Raw genomic sequence first — 16,632 nt, 5'->3', positions numbered from 1 at the left:
GCAAAATACTTGCAGCAAGTAAGAGCTGCAAGCTTGGTAGAGAAAAGGTCCCGCTCAAATCAGTAGGACCAAGTTGAGAGTGAACACGCTGTAGCCCCCCGAATCAGACTAAAGGGCTATACATAGTCCAGCATTCTGTTCCGAGAGGGACCATTCAGATGCCTATAGGAAGCTGTACCATGACAGGACTGCAAAATCTCTCTCCCATTTGCCACCCCCAGCAACTAGTTTCCCGAGGCATACTGCTGCTGCCCTTAGAGGGAAACGGGTAAAAGGCGGATCCAGCTGATTTTAAACGGATCCTCATGAATTCATATGATTTTTTTTCATTCAAATTAAATAAAACTGCCATGATACTGTAGACCACGTCTTAGTCTGTAGGCAGCATCAAAAAAATCATAAGGTATGATAGCCATCAGGACTAGCAGCCAGTCAGCAGTCTCCTACATGAATTTGTCGAGCCCACTTTTAAAGTCGCTGCCAAGTCAGTGTTGACAATATCGAGCTAGATGAACGAATGGCCGCCTGTACAGGGATAATTTTAGTACTCTCACAGAGCTGCAAAACCAGATAGGAGGGGATCGCATCTTCTGCTTCACCGGGGAAAGGGCAAGGAGGAGGATCGTTCGCTTTTAGAAACGGGGAAGTCTGGCTGTGCAAGCAAATTTCATTCATTTCTTTCTCCTCCTCCTCCTCATGCCCATCCAAGTCACTCACATACACAGGCGCAGGGAAAGCCGCTCCGCCCACCCCGTCAGCCCCGCTCTTCTTTCCCAAACAATGGATCAGCTGCTCCACAGGCAGCTGGATACCCTTGCGGGAGCATAGCAGAGGAAATAATGGTTTTTGGTCCCCTTTTATGTACATCTCCAGCATAGTTAAGGAGAGAGAGAGAAAAAAAACTGGAGACAGATTTCTGGGGGGATTTTTGGTCCCCGGAGGCCAGTTTTGCCAACCCCTGGGTACGCCCCTGAGATGAATTCACAAAACGAAAACAGCTTTTTCACTTAGGTGTGAAAATAAAAAAATAAAAATCGATCACATAACACTAATTGAATTGCAATGCACATCATCCTAGGAGGGAGGGAGCGGTCCCCTCAAATACTTATTGGGAGGGTGTAGGAACCTTGGCACCTATGGGTGTGAATTAGTTGATCACAGTGCAATCCTGTGTGCATCTACTCATAAGTATGTCCACTTAGGTTCTTTAAGGTTTACTCCTAGGTAAGTGTGTATATAGAATTCCAGCTTCCATCTCTGCTGCAACTGCCGTGGAACCCCGAGGCGCTATTTATCTATAATGAGAGCGCTGTATTGGTTACTGCGGAATAGGAAGAAGGGAGGAATCGGTACTTGGAATAGCCGCAAGCCGCTGGCCTTTCAGAGTTCACATTGGCATTAAAAGCGATTTAGGCTGAACACGCTTTAAGCTGCATCCCGAATTAAACGCATTTATGTAAGCCTCCCAAGCACTGCGCAGCTTCCGGAGGCGTCGTGGAGCCGGAAGTCGAGGACCCAAAACACAAGGTTGGCGGCCGAGAGCGTTTGCTTTAGTGTCAGGTGATGCCGGAAGTGACGCGGTGTTGATGGCCCGGCAGGTGGGAGGAGGACCAATGGCCGCTAGTGGCTTCAGGACGGCGGTTGGGCGGTGAGTAACGGGGTGCTGTGAGGCGAGCGAGGTAGTTGGGGGGACCGCGGTTTCCCGGTGTGGCGGCGGTTGGGCGCGCGGAGGCACCTCCGGGGTTTGGCCGGCGGGAGTTTTCCCGCAGCATTTCCTTGTGAGAGGGCGCTGCTTTGGGCAGGGGGTCCTGTCGGTTCCTTTGCCCTGCCGGCTGAGGGGATTTCCCTCACCCCAGACACGGATTCCTGGCTACGTGGTGCGGGCAGGACCGCAGCCCAGTGCTGTTGTCTTTGGGGCACGCAATCTGCAGATCCGCGCCACCAGGCGTATCCTCCTCGATATTTGGCAGATGGAAACGGACGCGCTTGTAACAACCCTGTTCTGATTCCCAAAAAATCGCTCCCTGAAACCCCTTCCCGCCATTTCACGTGGCTGGATGCTCTTCACCACCAGATGCACACTCCATTCTGCTTTCCATCGATTAGGAACATGCAAAGCTGCCTTACACTGGGTCAGACCGTTGGCCCATCTCGTTCAGTATTGTTTGCACTGATTGGCAGCAGCTCCTTAGTCTTTCAGACAGTGGATTTTCTCATCCCTCGCTAGAGATGCTGGTGATTGAACCTGGGACCTTCTGTGTGCAAACATATGTTTTACCACTTCCCCAAGTCAAGTGAATCACTGTTCTTTTGGTAAAGATGCGTTAGGAAACCACACATGTGGTTTGTGTGAGATCCTTGGTAGAATCATAGAATTGTAGAGTTGGAAGGGACCCATTGGATACCATCTATGGCCCACACCTTGCAACACCTTGTTGCAGAGTTTACTGCTTGCTATGTGGGTGGCGCTGTGGGTTAAACCACAGAGCCTAGGGCTTGCCGATCAGAAGGTCGGCGGTTCGAATTCCCGCAATGGGGTGAGCGCCCGTTGCTTGGTCCCAGCGCCTGCCAACCTAGCAGTTCGAAAGCACATCAAAGTGCAAGTAGATAAATAGGTACCGCTCCTGCGGGAAGGTAAACGGTGTTACCGTGCGCTGCTCTGGTTCGCCAGAAGCGGCTTAGTCATGCTGGCCACATGACATGGAAGCTGTACGCTGGCTCCCTCGGCCAATAAAGCTGTATGCTGGCTCCCTCGGCCAATAAAGCGAGATGAGCGCCTCAACCCCAGAGTTGGTCATGACTGGACCTAATGGTCAGGGGTCCCTTTACCTTTACTGCTTGCAAGGGAACTGCCAGACATAGCTTTCCACCTGTTACTACGTGGAGCCTCCTCTCCACCAGCAGTGGAACCTCCTCTCCACCACCAGTGCTCCTCTCTGCTGACAGAACCTGGTGGAGTGGCACCTATGCACCATCCTAACTCTCCCAGGAATCAAGGGGGATTGCCTTTTCAGGCTGTAATCCAGGCATAGGCAAATTCAGCCCTCTAGATGTTTTGGGACTACAAATCCCATCACCCCTGGCCACTGGTCCTGTTAGCTAGCGATGATGGGATTTGTAGTCCCAAAACATCTGAAGGCCCCAGTTTACCTATGCCTGCTGTAATCCTAAATGCACTTCCCAGAGAGCAAGTTCCATTGAACTCAAAGGAATTGCTTCTCAGTAAATATACACAAACTTTGTAATGTGCCTGTTCATAAGCCCCATGGAATACAATGGAAATAGCAGCATGAGTCTGTGCTGTTAGCTTCTGTTAAATCAACAGTCTTGCAACATGTTCCTGTACAACTGTCTAATAGCTAAATTTGATCTTATAGTTTAAGTGTTTCAAGTTCTTCCTTCTAACCTGTTCTATATAATTGACTGACATAATCTCTATGTGAGTGTTCAGCAAGGCAGTCCTATTGTTGTTAGTGATTGTGATTTCAAATCATCTCAACAGATTTGACAGAAGGATTATAAATAAGTGTACATATTTTATAATTTTTATCTGTACTTAGGGCCAAATCAAACACCATATTTTTATGCAGATTTTTTGGGATGTGTGAGATGTTGTCCTTGCCTAGTGAAATGATTTAACATGGTATTCCAGATTTAGACTAGCTCATGTTCTGAATTTTCTTTCAGAACACTCTTGTGCTTGATAGTGCACATTGTTTTAAGTATGCTGCTACAATCTGTAATGTATTAACTACTTGTTATAATATCAAAAACGAGGATTTGTTTAGGGCTGTCATGTGATTAAATAACTCTTAGTTGATTAATGAGTGGAATAATGCATTTGTTAAATTTGCATAGGCATTAAAACAACAGGTCTGAAAAAAGCAATCTTTTAACTGACTTAGCTTTTAATTGATTAAATGTTGCAGCTGGTATTTCCATTTGTAAAGTAGAATACTGCCAGATAGGTAGGATATAAATTAAATAATACATGGTTGTAACTTGGAAGTGAGTTGCAGAGCTAATTTTTGCATCATCAAGAGAGCTTCTCTATGACCTTCCTGTTCATGTTTGATGCACAGGGTGTGCAATAAAAGGGCCTGAAGGATTTACATTCTAGAAAGAGTTCCTAGTAAGATACGTTACAACAAATAAGTTCATTTAAATTTAAATTTGTTTCCTGCCATATCTTTTAGGCTTAGGTATTTGCTCAGGGTGTCCTGATCACATGTTACATGCAAACATACATGAAAACACCTGCCATCAATGAAAGCATGCTTATCAAGATATCTTCCCCAGATTTGTGGCCCACCATAGGGTTGTTGTCTTGCACAGCAATTACCTAAGTGGGGAAATAGCAAGCAAACCCAGAATTAGGTACTGAATGGAGTGTGTATTATAAAACGGAGAGCATTTAGTAGATACAAATTTGTCTAAAGGTTTTACAGTCTGTGCCCTTTTTGTACCACCAGCTTAAATGAACTCGTCCTATGGAGAGATAGGCAGATAGAAGACTTTCTCAATGCTGACTGCATTGTTATAGAATTCCCTCCCATTGAATGTGTGTTTCTCTCATTGACTGGTTTTGTTTTCTTCTGCTTTTAAGTGATAATGATATTAGTCTATCTAGGTTCTTAATGTTATCATGTTTAAGTATTGCTGCTATTTTACTGCTGATTTTGAAAACATTTGTTTTTAGATATTTATTATTGTAAATCTTAGATGTGATTTTTAACCTGTTTTACAAATATCTTATTTTATGATCTTTGTATGTTTTGACTCTGAGAGAATAAATATCTAAATAAACAAAACATTAAAAATAGTATGTGTCAGGGGTTCAGAAGCAGAGACGCAGAGAAGGGAGGAGACAGAGAGCGAGGGGGAGGAATACGAAGGAAAGATGAGTGGGGATGACGAACCGAGATCGCCGAGCTTATCCAGTGAGTCCGAGGATTCCCAGAAGGGAGCGCCAGCAGTCAGAGCAAGGGGGGAAAGCAGGGGGACACCCCAGGAAGAAGGGTCCAGAGAGGAATCAGAGAGCAGCAGTTGGAGATCGGGACCCACGTACCCAGACGGGAACAGCGGGGAGAAAGGGGACCAGATATCGGGTTCCGGAGGCTTTCAGAAGGAGGGAGGGCATGAGTCAGGAGTAGTCACGCCCACCTCGGGGAGCGACGAAACGATCAAGAGGAAGGTTGAGAGTTGGGCGCGCGCGCCAAGTTCAAATGTAGCGGAAGCTGGCGCAGTAAGCAGCCCAGAGAGTGAACCAGGTCCCAAAGCCCGCCGCAAGGAGGCGGAAGGGTCAGGGGGGTCCGCGTCAGAAGAGAGTAGGAAAAAGGAGACCCCGGGGGGCAGAAGGACCCAGAGACGGAGGGAAAGGCGCAGGAGGTGGAGCAAGGCTAGGGTATTAAGCTGGTGTGCTAGAGGCGGAGACTCAGACGGGTCTTCGCCGGTCTGACCTAGAAGAAGTAGGGCTGCATATTGCAGTTTGGAAATGGAAGCTGTAATCCAATAAAGACTCTTTTAACCTGAATGCTGGCTAACGTGGTCCTATGTGAGCTGGGACTGAGTGGCAGCCCTGACAGTAAGACCCGTCTCTTTTAAGCTTCGGACACCTGATACCTCGCAGCGGAGGCAGAAGCAGCGAGAGGAGGAAATTGGTGTTTGGGAGCGAGCTCACAACGGTTGGCAGAGATGACGGAAGCAGAGAAAATTTCAGCGCTGCAACAGGCAGTGACCCAATTGAACGCGGAGGTACAGGCATCCAAGAAAAGGGAGGAGGATGCGGCAGCCGCCTACAGAGATCTCCACGCCAGGTTTGAAGCATTGGTTAAGCATGGGCAGCCAGGACCCAGACCGGAGGGGGTTGGGTTGGCACGGAGAGCAGGAGGGCTTGTGGCTCACTTCGATGGGAATTTACAACAGTACCCCAATTTTCGAGCAGACGTAATGTGCGCACTGCAACTGCTGGCGAAAGACTTTAGGGATGAGGAAGAGAAAGTGGGGTTTATACTATCCCATTTGCATGGGGATGCTAAAGCGTGGCTACGCAATTTGTGGAGGGATAAAGATCCGGCGCTTCAGAATGCAGATGCCTTTATCAAAGCGATGGATGCGTGCTTTTTATCTACCATTGACGTGGATCTTGCCCGACGGGAGATTCATGGACTGAAACAAGGGAGGGCGAGCGTACGCCAGTATCACGCCCGCTTTTTTGCGCTGGTCAGTGCCTTGGAATGGGACCGGGATTCGCCCCCAGTCAGAGACCTCTTCTGGGAGGGATTAAGCAGTGCTGTTAAAGACGAAATTGCGAGGGGGGAGAGGCCCCGGAGCACGCAGGAGGTGGTCCAAAGGGCGCTGACTGTGGGGGTGAGGCTGGAAGAACGTCCGTGGTGCAGAGACGAAGGACGTGGAGGGCGCGAAGCAGCGAGAAGTTTCTCTTTCGTTCCCAGGGACGCTACGCGTGCGCAATCTACACCTCCGCCAGGAGGGGGAGTGGAACCTATGGAGGTGGGAGGAGCCAGGGCTCAGTCAGCTACCAGAGCCCCTGCACCGGCAGCAGTCAAGACTAAACCTCCTAGAGGGACCAGGAAGTGTTATATATGCGACAGCTCTCAACACTTGGCGAAAGAGTGTCCCCAGAGGAGCTCCAAGCACACTGCAGCCTCCGCAACGGTGAAAGCGGCCACGCAACACAGCGAACACCAGCAGGGAAACGACGATGTCTGGCTGGAGACAGAGGCACTGGGGCCCAGCCAGACGCATCACTGAAGCAGTCCCCAGCGATCTTGCAACCCACAGACCCCCTCCCACCCAAACCAGTAGTGCAACTCACAGCATCTCTCCAGCTGCCCGATGGCGTCACTATCGAAGTCCCGCTTTCTGTGGATTCTGGAAGCAACGCAGACTTTATAGCACAGGATTTTGTGGAGCAGCACGCTATACAGCTATTGCCGGCCACTCTGCCCCTGCAAGTCGTCACAGTGGATGGCAGAGAGTTGCTGGGGGGGCAGGTGGTGAAGCAAACGCCGCCAATGGTGATGCACCTTGGCAACCACAGGGAAGTCATCAGTTTTAACGTCACACGACTGTCGGACACACCCATTGTGTTGGGCATGAGTTGGCTGGACAGGCACAGTCCGACACTGGCTTGGTACCAGCGACAGCTGATCTTCGGCTCCTCTTACTGCGCAGAACACTGCATCCTGCCCGGACAGGAGGGAGAGGAGGAGGAATCACAACTACAGTTGGGAACGTTGCAAGCAGTCCCCCACAAATACGCAGACTTTCTGGAGGTCTTCTGCGAGAAGGAGGCAGACAAGTTACCACCGCACAGGCAATATGACTGCAAGATTGACCTCCTACCAGGGGCGACGCTACCGAAGGGGAGGCTGTATTCCATGTCTGAGGATGAACTACAGGAACTCAAACAGTTCATAGATCACAATTTGGAGCGCGGTTTCATCCGGGAGTCCAGGGCAGTAGGGGGCAGTCCTGTTTTCTTTGTGAAGAAGAAGGACACGCCCCAAAAGAGGCTGGTGGTGGATTTTCGCCTCTTGAACAAGATGACCAAGCCCTCTGATTTCCCCATGCCCAGGATTGACGACCTACTGGCGACGGTGCGCAAGGGACGCGTGTTTACCAAGTTGGACCTGCGAGGGGCGTACAATCTCATCCGCATGAGGGAGGGCGATGAGTGGAAGACAGCCATGTTCACGCCTCTGGGCACCTACGAGTACAGAGTGATGCCGTTTGGATTGCAAGACGGTTCTCACTGTTTTCAAGCTTTCATGCATCTTGTGTTGGCGGGACTCCTCTACAAGAAGTGCGTCTGCTTTCTGGATGACATCCTGATATTCTCCGAGTCGCAGCAAGCGCATGACCAAGACGTTCGGGAGGTGCTGGAGAGGTTGCAGCAGCATAGACTGTACGCCAAACTGGAGAAGTGCCAGTTCGACACGACGGAGGTGGATTTCTTGGGTTACAAGTTGTCGGACAAGGGGCTAGCCATGGACAGCGCCAAGGTGCGAGCGGTGTTGGATTGGAAGAGCCCGCGCAACCGGAAGGAGGTCCAGCGGTTTGTCGGCTTCGCCAACTTCTATCGCAAGTTTATCAAAGGGTTCGCGATGCAGACGGCGGCTATTACGGACACGCTAAGCTCCAAGAAAAAGAAATTCATCTGGACGGAGCAGGCAGAGCAGTCCTTTCAGGCACTCAAGCGTCTCTTCGCGTCGGAAGAGCAACTGCTGCATATCGACCCCAGCAGACCGATGCGGGTAGAGACAGACGCGTCCGATAGAGCAGTGGGAGCTGTCCTGCTGCAGAGGGACCCACAGGGGGTCTGGAGACCGGGAGCGTTCTACTCCAGAAAGCTCAGCAAGTCGGAGCAGAACTACACCATCTGGGACAGGGAGTTGCTTGCCATTCATGCAGCATTCAAAGCATGGAGGCACTTCCTGATCGGCGCCAAGCACACGGTGCAGGTCTGCACGGATCACAAGAATCTGGAGCACTGGCGCACGGCGAAGTTCCTGAACCAGAGGCAGATACGTTGGGCGGAGTTCTTTGCTGACTTCGATTTCCGAATAGAGTACGTCCCAGGCGACACCAACATCATGGCGGATGCACTGTCCCGAAAACCGCAATACCTCGAAGAGGCGACGCCAGCGGCAGCCATGCACATCTTCGCGCCAACAGCGTGGGCGTGCGCTTCAGCCACAGTAGACCTGGAGGCGGTGCGGCGGGCGTTGCAGGACGACTCATTCGCGCAGGCGAAGATGGCCGAGGTGCACAAGGGCACGGCGAAGAGCGACGAGTTCCAGATACGGGACGGCTTGCTCTTACGTAAAGGGGCCATCTACGTGCCTGGAGATGAACTTCGCGCCAAGGTACTGCAGCTGTTGCACGACGCACCCACGGCCGGGCACTTTGGCACGGAAAAAACGGTGGAATTAGTCGCAAGGGACTTTTGGTGGCCCAGACTGAGAGGGGAAGTCGCGGACTACGTCGCGAGGTGCGACACCTGCCAGAGGGCCAAGCCGGTGCACAAACCACCGGCGGGACTGCTCGAACCGCTGCAAACGCCGTTTGAACCGTGGGAGAGGGTGGCCCTGGACTTTGTCACGGATCTACTCAGCTCGAGAGGCAAGACGGCTGTACTAGTGGTGGTGGACTTGTTCACCAAGATGGCACACTTCATACCGTGTGCGAAGGTGGCCACGGCAGAACAAACAGCCAAACTGTTCATAGATCACGTGTTTAAAGTGCACGGGCTGCCGCGGTCTATACTGTCCGACCGCGGTCGCCAGTTCATCTCGAATTTCTGGCAGAAGCTGATGGGCTTCCTGAACGTCAAAATCAACCTGACATCAGCGAGACACCCGCAGACCAACGGGCAAGCGGAGAGGGTCAATGCCATCATGCAGCAGTACCTGAGATGCTATGCCAATCAACAGCCTGCGACGTGGGTGGATTACCTGCCGCTCGCCGAGTTCGCCTACAACAACACGAAGCACGTGTCCACAGGGGTGACACCGTTCTTCGCCAACAATGGGAGGAATCCCAGAACCTTCCCGGGACTGGACAGAGTGGGGGAAGGGGAACCGCAGACGGCGGACGCTTTCGCGTCTGAGTTGCAGGAGGTCCACGATCAACTCCGACGGCAGCTGGAGCTAGCGAAGCACGCATACAAGGTGCAAGCGGACAAGCACAGGCGGGTTGGCGAAGAGATCCGAGTGGGAGACTGGGTCTGGTTGGCAGCCCACGCAGTGCCGACCAGATTGTTAGCCAAAAAGAAGTTGGGGCACAAGCAACTCGGTCCATACCAAGTCGAAGCGCAGATCAACCCAGTAGCTTTCAGGCTGGTGCTCCCGGAGGGTTCCAGGATGCATCCGGTGTTCCACAGGTCGGTGCTCACTCCCTACAGGACACCTCACAGGTTCCAGGAACCAGGAACAGCACCGAGTCCGTCTCAGGAGCGGTCGGAGGCGGGAAGATTGCCACAGCAGGACCCCATCAACGAAGTCACGGAGATTTTGGACTCCAGATGGGGGGAAGACGGAGTGGAATACCTCCTAGCCAGGGAGGGCACCCGGGCTAGTGCTAATAGCTGGGTGCCAGACTACGCTTTGGAGGAACCCCTGCTCAAGGACGAGTTTCATGCCCTTTTCCCACACAGACCCATGCCAGCAGGCTTCTTCGACGACTGGTTGTTCACGCCCACACTTTCCTCCAGCACGTTCCATGGCTTCGACTCGGACGGGGAGCCCGCACAGCGCACACATTCCCCAGAGGGGTCACCGGAGGGTTCGGCGTCCGACACCTCGTATTGGTGGGACGATCGGCCAGAGGAGCAGTGGCGCCGGAGGTGGCTGGAGATGCCAGGTCAAGCGACCGACGCAGAGACTGACATGGACGTGTGCGGGGAGGATCTCGGTTTCGAGCACGGCGGCACTGAAATGGAGGCGGAGCAGCTCACCGTTGACGAACGCGAGGAGGAAGACTCGGAGGTCTTCAGTTGGCGGCCAGCAACGAGGAGCGAACTGTATCCGGCATTCACTCCTGTGATGATGGAGCACCCTGCAACCACCCTTGAAAGTGGGGAGGGGGGAAGGGGGGGCTTCGAGGGGGGGATGGATGTCAGGGGTTCAGAAGCAGAGACGCAGAGAAGGGAGGAGACAGAGAGCGAGGGGGAGGAATACGAAGGAAAGATGAGTGGGGATGACGAACCGAGATCGCCGAGCTTATCCAGTGAGTCCGAGGATTCCCAGAAGGGAGCGCCAGCAGTCAGAGCAAGGGGGGAAAGCAGGGGGACACCCCAGGAAGAAGGGTCCAGAGAGGAATCAGAGAGCAGCAGTTGGAGATCGGGACCCACGTACCCAGACGGGAACAGCGGGGAGAAAGGGGACCAGATATCGGGTTCCGGAGGCTTTCAGAAGGAGGGAGGGCATGAGTCAGGAGTAGTCACGCCCACCTCGGGGAGCGACGAAACGATCAAGAGGAAGGTTGAGAGTTGGGCGCGCGCGCCAAGTTCAAATGTAGCGGAAGCTGGCGCAGTAAGCAGCCCAGAGAGTGAACCAGGTCCCAAAGCCCGCCGCAAGGAGGCGGAAGGGTCAGGGGGGTCCGCGTCAGAAGAGAGTAGGAAAAAGGAGACCCCGGGGGGCAGAAGGACCCAGAGACGGAGGGAAAGGCGCAGGAGGTGGAGCAAGGCTAGGGTATTAAGCTGGTGTGCTAGAGGCGGAGACTCAGACGGGTCTTCGCCGGTCTGACCTAGAAGAAGTAGGGCTGCATATTGCAGTTTGGAAATGGAAGCTGTAATCCAATAAAGACTCTTTTAACCTGAACGCTGGCTAACGTGGTCCTATGTGAGCTGGGACTGAGTGGCAGCCCTGACAGTATGCATTAGTGAAAATGCCAGTTTTGATGTCCATAGTTAACTTTTAAAAGTTGACAATAATATTTTAATGTTACTGTGATGTTATTTTTGCTTTAAAAAAAAAAAGAGTTCTGCAGTCTTACACTAATTTATCAGGAAGTAAACCCTATTAATATAGCAGTGCCCCATAGTGGTACAACCTTCTGGAATAGTTAAGTTTATTTTATTATTATTTATTTTATTATTGTTATTTTATATACTATTTTTAAAAATATTTTTCTTCTAAAGTGGATTTAAAATAAAAACAAAGGCAATTTGTCAAAAACAATATTAAATCACATTATTGTTTATAATCAAATTGGTTTCAACAAAGTTTGAACAAATGCACTTACTCTATAAACCTTTCAGAAGCTGTAACTGAGAAGGTGAGAATGAACTATATTTGAAACAGTTAAAACCCACTTCTCAAGAAATTATTTTCTGCCTTTACTTCAGGCTGCCAGAAAGAAAAATGTTAAATTTCACCATGATTTTATTTTATATTTTTATGCAGTGTTGCGCAAATAAGCAGGTTCATGTAATAGTGCAGAGTTAAGTCCCCCCATGCTGTGCTCAAAAAAGCAGAATTTACTCAATTTTGCATTTGTTTCTCGTAGTATTTTTAAGTTGTCCTAGTCTTGTGCCTAAGCTCTGCACCTTAAATGAAGTTTTCACTCTTGGATTATATATCCAACAAGAACATTCCCTAGAATTTGGCAGGAAACAAACATAGTTTATTTACATGGTGTGATCTCTTTTGTAAATGTCATAAATCACGAAATGTGCATATGTTTGACTGTTTGAATTTCCCCCCCAGTGCACTAAAATCCAGATTTTGGGGGATAGCGTCAAACAGACCCAATCAGCAGGAATGCATGGATAATTAAAGCTTCCAAAAATGAGTCGTGAATTGTTACCCTTCTTCTGGAATCCACAATTTGAGGACAGTAAGTAGTTATTTTTGCTTTGTCTGGTGTTTTAGAGACGCAATCCTGTCAAGTGAACAAACTAACTATCAAAAAAGAAAGAGAGAGAGAAATCACACTGACATTTAGTTGGTGTCACCCAAAAGGACTTGCTCATAAAGGCTTCTGTATGTTAGGAACATAAGCTTTCCTCTGTTGATACCTTTTAAATATTTATTTGTAAGTTTTAACAGCCATTATGTTTTGTAGAAGAAATTGCAGGTAGCAATCCTGGGCCATTAGAAAGCATCCTGGAACAACATTATTAGGATTAACTAAAATTTCTCAAAATGTTGAGCAAGATTTCAGGCTCCCTAGAAGTATTCCTAAGACTAGATGTTCAGTTAAAAAAAGAAAAAAAATATGTTTGAGAATGTGGCTGGAAAAGCTCGATGATCTGCAGGAATTAACTGTAGATATGATGAGTCTTCATATATTTTTCATAAATCTGCTTCCAAATTGGGCTTCCAAATAAATTTGGCAATGTCAGGGTAAAGGTAAAGGTACCCCTGCCTGTACGGGCCAGTCTTGTCCGACTCTAGGATTGTGCTCCCATCTCACTTAAGAGGCTGGGGGCCAGCGCTGTCTGGAGACACTTCCGGGTCACGTGGCCAGCGTGATGAAGCTGCTCTGGCGAGCCAGCACCAGCGCAGCACACGGAAACACCGTTTACCTTCCCGCTATAAAGCGGTACCTATTTATCTGCTTGCACTTAGGAGTGCTTTCGAACTGCTAGGTGGGCAGGAGCTGGGACCGAAAGTCGGGAGCTCACCCCGCCGCGGGGATTCGAACCGCCGACCATACGATCGGCAAGTCCTAGGCACTGCGGTTTTACCCACAGCGCCACCCGCGTCCCAGAAGGTCAGGGTAGGCAGAGGTCAAAGAAGGAAAGGAATGAAGGGGGAGATGGGTGAGGAAATTGGTGTTGCATTGTTTGTACTCCCGAAAGGACTCTTTAACTTTCACATATTTAACTAATCCCATTTAAGTTTCAAAGTTTTTAGGCAGCACTCTTACATTCCAAAACTTGCTTAAGTACAATGACTAGACGTTAGTTTTTAACATTTTTCTAAGAATCATAGGGAACCATATTTTGCATTAAATTTCAGGTCCTGAAATAAAACCACTGATACTGAAGGAATGACTGTGCAGGCAGTTTTAAACTGCACCAAAATTCCCATTTTTCCTTAGCTAAAATGCATAAACTTTAGCCGTTGAGCAAATGCAAAGCAAGAACACAGCTCTCTCCCTTATCAGTTTGACGGCAAGACTGGCCTTGACTTTACCAGTAGAACAGACACAGACATATCTTAAGTCCTGACCACAAATGACCCAGAGACCCAAGTCTGGGACTAACGCCAGAGCATGTTCTCGGAAGTAGTGACCTCTTGCTCCAAGATAAGAGTAGGAAGAGGAAGATCCTTTTATGGCCAGAAGTACAGGAAGGAAGATCCTTTTATGGTTGAGAGTACCAGAGCAGGAACATATGTGATGTCAACCTGTGTACGTAGGCCGACGTGGTTGGGCTCCTAGGGGAGGAGTGAGAGGGTGCCTGGAAGATATATAAACTGCATGAAACCTGTCATTTCTTTGTACTTGCTGTGGACTTACCACGCAAGTGTCTTCTGCTATCCGGAGAGCAGAAGAAACTCTTTCTTTGAACCAACCTCGGTGTCATTTTGACTTCCTTCCTCCTGTCCCGGAGCAATGCAGACCCAATCGGTGAACTCCAATAAGGCTACAATACGTAGTATTGATTTTACAGTCCTTTCTGTTTTTCTCCAATGAAAGTTCAATATATATTTTCTGGTCTTTCTTTGATACCTTTGTGCTCTAAATAGGCCTCTCTTTACATTGCATCTCAAGCAATATTTTATTTCCCCCCAATTTTTATCATGTTTTTACAAGAAAATCTCTCGTCTTATAAAAATGTAGTGAAAATTCCAATAGGAAATAAACTGTCAATTTCTCCACTGAATCCTCTGGCACTGCTGGTGCATTCCTTCAATGTACTTTATCCATTTCTGTTCAGAACCTTCATCATCCAATCCATCATTGTTGATGCTGATCCAGATTTCTAGTGCCAGGGAAGAACAGGCTGTACAGCTGCTACAAGATTTTGTTGTAACTCAGTTGTCCGTTAATAGACTCCTTCCAAATGATTCACTATTAAAGTTATCATATCAAGACTCAGTCTAATGCTCATCATTAGAATTATAGTCTATCACCTATATCCAATAGCACTGAATATATTGAAATCTCCACTAAAGATGGAAAAAATGTATGTGTGATCTGTTTGACATTTTCAATATTTGAATATCTGAAAGACTGTCTCATTACCTACAAACCCTGTTGGGTGTTAAGATCAGCCCTGTGTGGTGAAGTGTGGGTAAAATTTAAGTTGATAACAATAATTAATAATGAATACATTTGAGAAAATATTTTATTTAACGCGCTAGCATTAGATTCAATAGTTTATGTTCCCTCAGTACAGAAAGAAAATTGCTTTAATGAAGTTTAATTTTTACCCCGTTGATAGTTCATTGTTATTTATATGTATTTCTTTTTATCTCTAGCTTTTAATCTGATACATTTGGGACAGCATTTTATTGTTCTTCCTTGTGCTCTCTCAACATTTTGTAAGGCTCCCCCCCCCCCATATGTGGTATGTTTAATAATAAAAACTCAGATAGGGAAAAGGGGAATCTTCATCTTCACTTAGTGGTTGGTTCTAATTACAATAGCTAGGGTTTCTATAGCCAAAATGTATAATGAGGAATGTGAGGGACAGTTGTATGGATTAATAGAAAATATTCTGCTAAATGTGAATGGACAAGTATCCTTGCTATTGGAAAACTGTAAGTCAAGATGCTTTCAAAATATAATGGGCATCCAGAACATAATATGAAGTGCATCTCAGGTTAAAGTTTAAACGAATACTACTACTGTATGCACTAACTTGCTTCTAGTAAAACTATAGCTTGACCGCTTTTCACCTGCAATACTTCCTGATAAAGATGTTTAGGGTTAAGGTGTACATTTTAATGGATACTGTTGCCACATTTTTATTGAAATGGCTCAGAATTTGACATATTTTAATGCTGAGCCTTTAGCTGAATTGACTAAAAGAAGGCTTAAGATTTCAACCATTTTTCTGTTGGTTCCTGTCTTGTTATTCTGATTAGTTTACCAAGATTAAGCCACAGTACTCCAGTTTGGATTTACTGGGGAACTCTGACTTAATGTAAACTAGAATCTCTGTGCTGAAGTTGGTGTGCAAGGGGAGGACAGGCAAAGGAGGTGTATGTGGTCATGAGGTTTGGCCATGCATCATAAATCATAAGTAGTATATGAAACTATGGACAATTTTCCAGATATGGCCAGTATTCATCGAATGTGTCTAATCCCTATTATACATGTGAATCAGAGCTATAAAGCAACTGTAAATGGTAATTTAAAATGTAAGCTTCAGTTTATAGCTGCTGTTTGTACTATACATGTTTGTGTTACTGAACAGAACAGAGAACTGTGTTCTGCAAAAATTATGACAAAGCATGCATTTGAAAGGGATGTTAAAGTAGTTTATTCTGCAAGGAGGATTTCTCAGCACCCAGGATTGTTAATATAGAACTGGCTTTTCACAATTTCCTTTGCCCCAGTTAAGTCAAAAAGCATTACAGCTATTAAGAGTATCACTATATGTGGGGGTTTTTCAAGCTTCTTCCCCAGCAATAAACTGGGCTGAAACTTCAGTGACAGGAAATTTTTAGAAAACTAATATACTATTGCACAATATGCACAATAACTTTTTGTGGATAAGTTGCTAACCTCTCCAATGGTCTGTCACCTTTTTCTTGTAGGCCTTTTCTAGCGTGATTCCAGTGTATGTTGCTTCAGGCTCCAATTTAGAAAGAAGATGGAATTATAGCTGAAATTCTTCCATGGTCTAGTTTTCTAGTAGGATTGCCAGGTTCCATATGGCATAGAGCTTCTGTGCCTTGAATAGCTGCAATAGAAGCAAGAATTACATATTACCTTTAGGCAACTGTAGCTCTAGCTGCCACAGTGTGCTCTAGTTCATAGTTATATAAAGAGGTTATATAAACAGGGATTTATATATAAATAAGGAAAGTTGCAAAATGAAGCACAGATCAAAATGCAGAGTTACTTAGACTGTGACAGTCACAATTAAGGTTACTAGATTTTGAAAACGAAAGACCAACTATGCTTCAAATAATTGGCTAGAAGAGAGAA

The 16,632-nt window shown here is 47.7% G+C and overlaps 1 protein-coding gene across 7 annotated transcripts in view; it reads left to right on the top strand.

Annotated features, from left to right (window-relative positions):
- The window catches only part of MAP3K13 (mitogen-activated protein kinase kinase kinase 13), an 85,463-nt gene that overhangs the window by 33,418 nt on the left and 35,413 nt on the right, over positions 1-16,632 (top strand). For 2 of the 7 annotated variants that reach the window (XM_081192575.1, XM_081192574.1), the window contains exons 1-2: positions 1,033-1,648; positions 12,231-12,360. The gene's annotated coding sequence lies outside the window, so the exon portion shown is untranslated. Of the gene's footprint in view, positions 1-1,032; positions 1,649-3,922; positions 4,378-4,540; positions 4,562-12,230; positions 12,361-16,632 lie in introns of those variants that run through there. The other 5 variants (XM_081192573.1, XM_081192579.1, XM_081192577.1 and 2 more) reach the window with 5 other exon arrangements.

Source organism: Podarcis bocagei (assembly GCF_964188305.1).
Source record: "Podarcis bocagei genome assembly, chromosome: 4".
In the NCBI taxonomy this organism is placed as follows: Eukaryota; Metazoa; Chordata; class Lepidosauria; order Squamata; family Lacertidae; genus Podarcis; species Podarcis bocagei.
This window is presented reverse-complemented; position numbering and strand designations above follow the sequence as displayed.